Source organism: Loxodonta africana, chromosome 1, assembly GCF_030014295.1.
Source record: "Loxodonta africana isolate mLoxAfr1 chromosome 1, mLoxAfr1.hap2, whole genome shotgun sequence".
Lineage (NCBI taxonomy): Eukaryota > Metazoa > Chordata > Mammalia > Proboscidea > Elephantidae > Loxodonta > Loxodonta africana.
In genome coordinates, this window is record NC_087342.1 from 227,525,794 (window position 1) to 227,537,290 (window position 11,497).

The window sequence follows — 11,497 nt, forward strand, 5'->3', positions numbered from 1 at the left end:
CTTGGTCTATGTACAGGTTCCACATGAGCACAATTAAGTGTTCCGAAAGTCCCATTCTTTGCAATGTATCCATAATTTGTTAGGATCCACACAGTTAAATGCCTTAGCATAGTCAACAAAACACAGGCAAACATCTTTCTGGTATTTCTGCTTTCAGCCACGATCCATCTGATATCAGTAACGATATCCCTTGTTCCACATCCTCTTCTGAATTGGGCTTGAATTTCTGGCAGTTCTCTATCAATGCTCCGCTGCAACTGTTTCAGAATTATCTTCAGCAAAATAATCGTGTTAATACAGCCTGGCTTTTGTTAAGGTTGAGGGATAGGATTCCATGATGTCTACCCCAGAAGATAAATGACTCCTGATCTAAGCCAATCACTGCAATCCTGTGATCGGTCCAAGATGGACAGGTGGCCCAGCTGTGGCCAATGAGATGAAGGGGAAATCTGCTGGGGCTTCTGGGAAAGTTTTTTTTTTTTCCCCAATCGAAAGACAAATACTCTTGAGAGAAAAGACTTTTTGCACCTTCCCCTCCTTCCTGCCTGAATGCTTTGGCATAATGATGTGATACTTGGAGATTGGCAACATTGTGTGACCATGAGGTGGTAAGCTAAGGTGGACAGAACAGGAAGCTGGAGAGAGCCTGGCCGTGGGGCCAATGGCCCAGCACCTGTGCCAGGCCTGGCCTGCTGCCTCCAGACTTCTTGTCACGGGAGAGAATTATCTTCTTTATTGCTTAGCTCCTGTTTGTCACTTGTGATCAAAAGCATTCCTGACTGATTCCAGACTGGTTGGGTTGGAGGAGACCTTACAGCTAGGTCACCTAGAAGTACTGTCACTGGACGCTTGCATCCCTTCTCTAACATTTGCACTCGGTGATCTTAGATCACAGAGAAATAGGCACTCGTGTCCGCCTGCAGCAGCCCACGGTGGGTTTGAGTATGCTGCTGGGACGTCTTCCCTGTGTGGTGAGAGAACTCAGCTCTGGGCAATCTGGAGGGAGGGTGCTGGAGAGGGTGGACCCGAGCGGGGGCTGCTCCCCACAGGGATGCCTGGGGAGCGGCTGAACACCCTCTCAGAGGCCCGTGAAGGGCAGAGGCGTCAGGGCCAGGATGTAGGGGTGCTGCGGGTGAGACTGGCCGTTGGCGAGATGTGACCCCTTTTCTGCTTCCTCCTGTGAATTGTCGTGAGGGTTTGCCTTAGTTGCCTAATGCTGCTGTAACACAAAATACCACAAGTGAGTGGCTTTAAAGAACAGGAATTAATTTTCTCACAGTTCTAGAGGCTGAAAGTTCAAATCAGGGTGTCAGCCGTGTAGATTCCTTCTTGTCGGTAGCCCCGGCTTTCCTTAGTTCCTTGGTTTGTAGGCAGTCCACACATGATGTCTGTCTTCCCCAGATGTGCCACCTCTGTGTCTAATCTTCTCTTTTTAGAACTCAGAAGGATTGGGTTTACACTCATATGGGCTCATTAATACAATAAAGAAAACCCTATTTTCAAGCAAGATTACATCCACAGCTGTAAGGGTTAGGGTTCCAGGACCTATTTGGAGTGACACAATTCAATTCATAACAGGGCTATTTTTTAACAGCTTTATTGAGATGTAGTTCACATACCATAAGATTCACCCATTTATAGTGTACAATTCAGTGTCTTTTAGTATTTTTCACAGATAGGTGCAACCATTGCCACAATCAATTTTAGAACATTGTCATCACCTCAAAAAGAAACTCTGTAAAAATGAGCCCAAGAGACAGAAAGGGCCACATAAACCAGAGACTACATCAACCTGAGACTGGAAGAACTAGATGGTGCCCGGCTACCACTGATGACTTCCCTGACAAGGAACACAACAGAGAATCCCCGATAAAGCAAGAGAACAGTGGGATGTAGACCTCATATTCTTTTAAAAAGGCCAGACTTAATGGTCTGACTGAGACTAGAAGGACCCCAGAGATCAAGGTCCCCGGACCCTCTTTGTTAGCCCAATACTGGACCCATTCCCGAAGCCAACTCTTCAGACAGGATTGGACTAGATTTTAAAAAGATAGGTAGTGATACTGGCGAGGAGTGAGCTTATTGGCTTAAGTAGACACATGAGACTATGTGGGCAGCTTCTCCTGTCTGGTGGGGAGATGAGAAGGCAGAAGGGGTCAGAAGCTGGCTGAATGCACATGGGGAACACAGGGTGGAGAGGAGGAGTGTGCTGTCCCATTAGGGGGAGAGCAGCTAGGAGTACATAGCAAAGTGTGTATAAGTTTTTGTGTGAGAGACTGACTTGATTTGTAAACTCTCACTTAAAGCACAATAAAAAAAGAAACTATCCTTTAGCTATCAACCTTCTTCCACGCCACCCATTCCCCCACCCTTAAGCAATCACTAATCTATTTTCTGTGTATAGATATGCCCATTCACCTTCATGTGAATTCAGCCATACAATATGTGACCTTTTGTGTCTGGCTTCTTTCACTTAGCATAACGTCTTCGAGGCTCATCTACGTTGTAGCATGTATCAAAACTTCATTCCTTTTTATGACCAAATAACATTCCACTGTGTAGATACACCACATTCAGTTGATTCATTTGTCAGCTGATGGACATTTGGGTTGTTTCCACCTTTTAGCTGTTGTGAATAACGCTGCTATGAACATTCACGTATAAGCCTTTGTGTGGGCATGTTTTCCTTTCTCTTGGGTTTATACCTAGGAGCGGAATTGCTGGGTTGTATGTATTGGGTGATGGTTCCAGGCTTCACCTCTGTCATGTTCCTTCAAGGACAGCATAGGTCTGTGTGGCAGGAACCCAATCCTCCATTTCGGGGTGCTGGGGAGGGTTAAAAAAAGGATGTGCAGAAGATAAAAGTAAAAATAGAATATTTCAAGATATGAATCTCCTCTCATATGGCCTGGAAACCCTGAGATGGCAATGTTAGCAAAAGTCAGCGCTACTAAGATGGATACTTTAATACACTAAGTATTAAAAAAACTTAGCTCTTTTTTTTCTTTTTAAGGACTCTTTGTTTTTGATTTTTGTTTTTGGTTTGTGACTTTGGAGACCCCAAGTGCTACGGAGTACAACTTCTCCACAGGGTCTTCTTGGCTGTAATCTTTATGGAAGCAGCTCACCAGGCCTATTTCTTCTGTGGTGCCACTGGGTGGGTTAAGCTGCCAACCTTCTGCTTACCAGCTCTGTGTAAACCATTTGTGTCGCCCAGTGTGTTAGTCATCTAGTGCTGCTGTAACAGAAATACCGCAAGTGGATGGCTTTAACAAAGAGAAATTTATTCTCTCACAGTCTAGTAGGCTACAAGTCCAAATTCAGCGTATCAGCTCCAGGGGAAGGCTTTCTCTCTCACCTCTGGAGGAAGGTCCTTGTCATCAATCTTCCCCTGGACTAGGAGCTTCTCTGCACAGGAACCCGGATCCAAAGGACATGGTCTGCTCCCTGTGCTTCTTTCTTGGTGATGTGATCACCCCTTCTCTGCTCGTTTCCCTTTCGTTTTATCTCTTAAGATAAAAGGTGGTGCAGGCCACAACTCCAGGAAAACTCCCTTTACGTTGGGTCAGGGATGTGACCTTAGTAAGGGTGTTACAATCCCACCCTAACCCTCTTTAACATAAAAATAATCACAAAATGGAGGACAACTACACATACTGGGAATCATGGCCTAATCAAGGTGACACATATTTTGGGGGAAACAATTCAATCCATGACACCCAGGGGACTTTTTTTTTAAGGACTTTTATTAGGTCTTGGTCTTTGGATCCAAGTAACAGTCACCAGGGAAGGCTGCACAGCCCAACGGTGAAGAGGGTCAGTGCTACAGTCAGGTGGCCAGGGGTTTAAAAAGTGTGCACTGATCTTCTCAACTGGTACTGTCTGCCTGCGGTCTGTTTCGAGAAGAATTTGAAGACCTGTCCAGGCTCAGAGGGAAAGAGGGTCATGACTGGTTAGTGATGTCTTCTGTGGGCAAAGAATGAGAGATCTGGAGTGTTTTCTTCTACCAACTGAAACTCAGCTATTCTGAGGACGCTGATCCCCTGAAGTCCTCTCAAGTGGAAGGTACTTTCCCCCAAGTGGCCTGTACCCCTTTGCTCCTTCTTACCTTTTCTGTACCTTGTCTGTGGTTCTCTTCTTAATCCCAGCTCGTTGGAACTGGATGCCATCAGATACATGCCAACCACTGTTCCTCCTGTTGTGATTATCTCTCAGCTTCCCAGCCGCTCATCTTCATCCACTGAAAGTTTTGGCAGCTGGGCCACTGTGTTCTTCTCTCCTTAAATGAGCCTTGTCAGTTCTCGGCAATGTCACCATCCTCCTAGGTGATCCATCAAACCTCCTGGACTCCCAGTTCCTGCACTTCCTTCCTTCCAGTGAATGAGCTTATCCTCCATCCAGCCTCACCAACACACTCCCATGGTTATATCCAAGACCTGTCATTACCCATAACAGTGCTACCCTCCGGAATTTCTCTTTCCAGCATCTCTGTCTATGGCTACCACCTTCCATCTTTCTGCTAGAACTGGACTCCCTGTAGTACCCTGAACCCCAACCACCCATGGATCCCACTGCTCTTTCGTTCACTCTTCATGGCCTTCACATACTCACGTCACTCCTTTCTTTGCTTGCATCCCATGCTCCCTCAGTGCAATCCTGCCCTCACCCCCAGGCCATCCATCTTGCATTCAGCTTGGCCCATTCCAGTGCCTCACCACTCTGTGCCCACCCCAGTGCTGAGCAGAGCTCAGGAAAACCACAGCTATGCTGACTGGTCTCGCCTGACAGCCAGGGACCTCGAGCGGTCCCCAAATGCCAGCAACTTGCCAGGTTTTCTGGGCAGTACGCCCCCTCTCCTGCGGCCCTATTTCACATCTTCTCCTCTCCCCTCAACCTCCAACACCCTTACCTTCAGCTAAGGATCTTGTTTCTTCAATTGGAAGGGTGTGTCTCCTCATCTCCACATGAACAAATCTCCCACCTTACCTGCATCCATGTCCTTCCCCCCGTCAGCAGATGGCCCCCTGATGCTGCCCACCTGGGCCAGCCTCCTACCTGCTGAAGTACTTGGCTGCCCCATCCCCCTCTCCAGCGCCAGCAGCTCTTCTCTCTCTATTGGATCGTTTCCCTCCACAGACAAGCAGTATAATTTTTCCCATTCTGTTAACTTTGTTAGGTGTGATAATGGTGTTGTAGTTGTTTTTAAAAAGTATCTTTATCAGTTGGAGATGAATACTAAAGTAATTATGGGTGAAATGACATTTGCTTTGAATATTCTATTGAAAGGAGAGAGAGAGGGAGGGAGGACAGGGAACAGAGGGAGAGGAGGAGGGGAGAGGAGAGAGATGGGGAGGGGAAAGGAGACAGGGAGAAAGAAAATGCGAGAATTCAAAATGACAAAATGTTGATAATGGTTAAACTGGAGGATGAGTGAATGGGTGCCCACAAGGAACCAGTTTTATTATCTCTCCGTTTGTGTACATTGGAAAAAATCCCATAATATAAAAATACTGCCCCCTTCTCTAATCTCCTTGACGAGAACCTTTTCATTGTCTACTAGAAATCTTTACTTGGAAGGCTAAATGGCATCCCAAACTTCACAGGTCCAAAGTAGAATTCTTTTTATTCCACCCTTTCACTCCCTTCCAGCAACCCATCTGTAATCTTCCCCATCTTGGGAGGCGACAGTTCCCCCAGCTGCTGGGGGGAAGCTCTTGGTCATTCATTTTTATTTAGCTTTTTATTATGGATCATTTCAGATATATAAAAAGTAAAGAGATTCATATTTTGAACCCCTGTACCCATCACACAGTGGCTTTAGGGGTTCACTTCGTCCCTGCAGCCAGGGATAGCAAGCCCACGAGGAAGACGCTCACTCAAATCCTGCATCCGGCTACTTCTCACTACTCCCCCCCCGCCCCCCGCGCCCCGTTCTCTCAAAGCAGCAAGATTCCCACCTGGGGTTTGTGGTGGCCTCCTGACGGGCCTCTCTGTGGTCACACTCGCCCCTGCACCAACTCTCCACACAGTGGACCACCACCTGGACGTTATATCAGATCTCGCTGCACTGCCCCAAACCCTCCTGTGACCCTTGGAAAAAGACCCTTGCCCCTTGTTTGACCGACATGCCACACCAGCCTTTCCAGCCCACCTCCTTCCTTCCCACCCTGCTTCCTCTGTCCCAACTCACCAGCCCCCTGCTGGCCCCTGACCTCAGGGCCTTTGCACTTGCCCCTGCTCAGTCTTCAGTGTGCTTCCCATCGTTCGGGCCTCCATCTTCCTTGATTGCCCCTGTTCCCACCTTAACACTCTCGTACTTTTTTCCCGACTTTATTATCCTTTAAAGCATTTATTAGTACCCAAATCACTTCCTTCGCGTGCTCAGTATCTGTCTGTCCCACAGGAACAGGGATATTCTCTGCATCTTCAGCCCCTGGGCCACAGCATGGCACAGTTGTGTAGCAAGTGAGAGAACAGGTGACGAATGAACCCCTGGGTTAGGGTTTTTACCCACTTCCAGCCGTTTCTCTGTCATGGTGCACCCTGGCCCCCTCTTCTGGCAACAGCCCCAGACCATTGCTGTCTAGTCAGTTCTGACTCACAGCCACCCTACGTGTGTCAGAGTAGAACTGTGCTCCATAGGGTTTTCAATGGCTGACTTTTCAGAAGTACACTGCCAGGCCTTTCTTCTGAGGTGTCTCTGGGTGGACTCAAACCCCCACCTTTTTGGTTAACAGCCCAGTGCGCTAATCATTTGCACCTTCTAGAGACCCTCTGGGGCAGCAGCCCCCCTTTTTCTGGGGGGGTTGGTGATGGGCCATGTGATGGTCACCAGGGAAACTGGCAGTGACGTGGAGGCAGGGATGGATTACTTAGGTTTTCACCATATCCAGGTGAAATTGCACACTACAGATTAGTAAGTAAGCACAATTAAGTCCGTGCGTACTGTGCTTACTGGTGACTCAGCCTCTGCACAGAGGGGAGGCCTGAGCCGCTCCCAGAAGCCCAGGAGGTCACAGACAGAAGACGCCTTCTATCAGAAACGATGAGAGGAAGAAGTCCATCCTGTCAGTTCCTGTTTAACCCACATTCCTCTGCAAGGCTTTCCCTAACAATCTTGCTAATTGTTTTGAAGTGTTACCTCCATGTTTATTAGCCAAAACGCCAGGAGCAGGTAAATACCATTAGAGAGGGCCAGCGGCTGGGTAATTGGGTGGATATTAAGGAGGTGCAATTTGAGCGGTGAGTCCCAGGCTCTTTGTTGCACTCAGCCCTCTGGAAAGGAGGTTCTCCTTTGGGGCCTGAGGAGCAGCCAGGGCTCGACCCCATGCTTCACAGAACCGTCGTCATCATCATCATCGCTCCGTGTACCAGTGTCCACCATATACCATGTCCTCTATCCAGTGCTTTACCCATGAGAGCTCTAGAAACAGCACTCTAAGGCCAAAACATTTCTCTAGTCAAAGATGTGTCAACTGTCACGGGCCATGAAAGTACAGGTGCAAACAGAGGGCACGTGACAATGAAGAGCCCTGGTGATACATGGTAAGCATATCCCGCATGGACCGGAACCAGCTGACGTGGGTCAGGCGGCTGAGGGGCAGGAGTCAGTGTGGATGACCAGGGACACTCCCACCTGGCGTGCCCATGCTGGGCCGGGCTGCAGGGGCCGCGGCTACTCTGTGAAGCTTTTTCTCATAGACATGGCAGACGCCAGAAATCAAGTTCCCCGAGGCCTAGGAACGGGGAGTGCCCGTGGCTGTGCCATTCTCCTGATTCAATTCAGAGCCCAGGGAGCCCCCCAGAACGGGAGTTCTCAGGGTATTGAGGGGAACGGCCCCTTCTGATGAAGGCAAGACCACAAGGGAACTCTTGGGCTAAATGCCTGGGTCTAGAGCCATGGCCCTCTATCTGGAGGTTAACCCCAGAAGGTGGGCCAAGGTCCCCATGGACAGCTGGCAGCAGAGGTCAGACCCAGAGGAAGCTGGATGGCCCTTAGACCTGGCGGCTCCGTGTCCCAGCTGGCACAGGAACCCCTGGTTGTTTGACTCATTTGTAAATCGGGCAGAATAGCCCTGTGAGTGTGGCTGCGTCCATTTGTAGGGACTACAAGCCTCCCCAGAAACACCAGAGTCAGCAAGTCCCCCTGCAGGTGAATTCTTGCTGCACAAACATTTTCTAGCATGTTCACGCCAGACTTCCCACACAATTTCCTGTAGCCCTTGATGAGGGTAACCCCTGGAGGGCTGTGTGTGTGTGTTAACATATATAACACAAAGTTTGCCATCTTAACCATTTTTAAGTGTACAGCTCAGTGACAAAAAATTACATTCATCATGTTGTGCTACCGTCAGTCAGCACTATTCATTTCCCAAAGTTTCTCATCACCCCAAACAGAAATTCGGTGCCCTGAAGCAATAGCTCCCACTCTTCCTGTCAACCCCTGTTAACCATTAATAAGCTTTGGTTTCTGTGCATTTCTAGATATTTCTTATAAGTGGGATCATACAATATTTGTCCTTCCGTGTCTGGCTTCTCTTTCACTCGGCATTAGGTTTTCAAGGTACATCCATGTTGTATCATGCATCAGAACTTATACGATCCCACTTATATGACATATCTAGAGTAGGCAAATGCATAGAGTTTCCCTAGGGAAACTCCCTTTTTGTTCTTAAGGCTTTCAGCTGACTGGATGAGGCCCGCCCATGTTGTGGAGGGTCATCTGCTTTACTTGAGGCCAACTGACTTAATCACGTGTAACGACTTCGTAACAGCAACCAGACTGGTGTTTGGCCCAATAGCTGGGCACTGTAGCCTAGCCAAATTGACACACAAAATTCACCATCACATGCCCGACAGAGGCAACATGCTTATGTTGCTTTGAAAATGGGAAAACACAGACTCTCTCCAGGACAGAGCTTTGTGAAATGGTTTTGTCTTGAGATCAGTTGCTCAGACTGAGTCTGTCAGTCCGTTCTGTGGCATTTGAATCCCACCTTGTTCACCTCAGAGCTGGCCCAGGCCCAGGCTCTTCCATGTGCTTTGGATACTTTGTGGAGATTACTGAGAAGGAACATCTGGCACATGGAACTACATCAAATGTTCGTACATAGAGTTAAACAGGGTCCCTGCGAGTCCCTTACGGAACCACCTGTCATTTAACTGATTATGCCCTAGTACTGTTTTAATGGTGAGAACATTAGTCATTCAACAGCAAGTAATTGAGCATTATTTTTCTGCCTTGACGCAGGCCAATCCTCTAGCCAGGCAGGTGGTATTTTACATTTGACACAATTACTGTCGTAATTACAGAAACGTCTGTCACTGGCAAGGTGATGCTGTAGGAAGGGTGTCAAGGGCTCCTGGACTCTTTGCTCCAGAATATACAGTTGTAACCCAAACAGAAAGTTTTAAACCATCTCCTCACCTCTCCGTTTGCTTTTTGAAAGTAAAACCATGTCAGCTTTGGAGTTCGTTCCCTGGTTTGCTTGAGGTCTCAGGAGACCAGCTTCTGTAGTATTTAAGGTGACTTATTTTTTTTTTATTGATAGCTCTGGTGATTTCAAACCTTTGGCTTAAGGAATTTAGAGGATAAAATTTCCTGAGCAAATTTTATTTTTCCACATCAAACTTCATTTTTATTCTGATTCCCACTTCTGTCTAATGGCAGAAAACCTAGTCTAGGCAATTACAGGTAAACTCAGATGCTTTCATGAACCGGCCACCATTTTGTGCTTCAGCTCAGTCGAAGTCAAGATATTCTCCCTTTTCCTTTGATGGCATCTCATTTCGGGGGTGGTTGGGGAACGAGGTGACTTAAATGGTGTGAGGTGGCAGATTGCAAGCATGGCCCACTTCTCTGCCCATCACCCCAGATCTGTATCCTTGGACTTGTAAGTCTCTAGTACCTTCTTACTCTGACTCTGGCCTCAGCTGTGTGACTTGCTTTGGCCAATGGAATTGCATGCTTGAAAAGCATTGGCAACACATAGCTTGCTTGATCCTACCGAGAGAAAGACCTGTCCAGGCCAGCCCAGCTGAGGCCATCCTACATCAGCCTACTACCAACCAGCAAACTGAGACCTGGGAAAGAGCCCTGCCAAGATCAGCAGAGCCCCCTAGCCAGCCCGCAATGGCTACAGGCACAGGGGTGAGCCCATTTCAGGTGAGCTGAACCCTGCAGACTCATGAGCTAAAGAGGTGTTACGGGTATACACCCTGAGGCTTTGGGGATGTTTGTCCTGTAGCCTTATGGGGGCAGTAGGTGATACACGTGGTGGTGTTCTACCTAGGAGCAGCGTCTGCCCTTCTCGCACTAGCATTTACCAAGATGTAAAGTCTTCTTCTCATATTTCATTATTGACATCGATCCCTAAAGAGATCCACCAGCCAGAACTGCCCTCATTTCTGTGTGGCCTTGGCCTTGTGTAGTTCACTGGGACATCTGTGGCTCTGCCTTTCCTTGTGTGCCATCTGAGCTACCAGTTCTCTCCCTCAGCCAATGCCCATGACTTCTCGGAGCACTAGGAATGTTGACTGCCCTCTAGAACCTTCCTGGGGCTGTGGGAGATTCAGGAATGTCAGCCATCCCTCTTTCCTGGTCCCCCAAGAAAACATCTTGATGCTATTTCTCCCTGGTCCACAGCAGCATGGATTCTCTCTGCTCAGTGTGCTGCCCACCCTGAACTCCAGACAGGAAGCAGAACCCCACCCTCTGTCTTAAGATTCCGAAAGCCCGTCTTGGTATCCCACTGTCTACTGTCCCACTCCCCCAAGAAGAGCTCTGACTCGCCTCCTTAAGCCTGGCGGGTGTCTTATTGTCCACCCTTATTGTCCTTCCTGGACGCCAGTCCCCTGTTGAGAGACCTCCAGCACCTGCTGCTGTTAGTTGCCGTTGAGTTGATTCTGACTCATGGGGACCCTGTGTGTGCACAGTAGAACTGCTCCACGGGGTTTTCAAGGCTGTGACCTTTGGGAAGCACATCGCCAGGCCTATCTTCCAAGGCGCCTCTGGGTGAGTTCGAACCACCAGGCTTTTGGCTAGTAGCACAGCACTTAACCGTTTGCGCCACCCAAGGACTCTTCCCTAGCACCTAAGCTCCCTTTTTTTCTAGCCTGGACAGTCTCCAGTAACTCCTTGGGGTGAGGTGGTCTGAGCTTCCCTCTCCTCTCTTCCCAGTTTCTTGCTCATGGTACACACTTCTGATGATCTCTTCAGGCTTAGTCTCTTGATTTTTAAACCCTCAGAACTTGCTTTTAAGACAATTGTCTCTGTGCTGAGATTCAAGAGTTGATTTCAATCTCAAAAGCCAAGAACTTGACCCCCTGTCCCTGGGTTCTTTCTATCCCCTGGGGCAGTGATGCTGCTGAGTTTATTGGAGGAGGGTGATAACTGGACACACGGAAAGGTGTGAGAAAGAACTCTCAGCTAATGGCACCTGATTCTGTCCTGTCACAACAACCAAACAACCAGCTAGTCGCCTTGGAGTCGACTCAA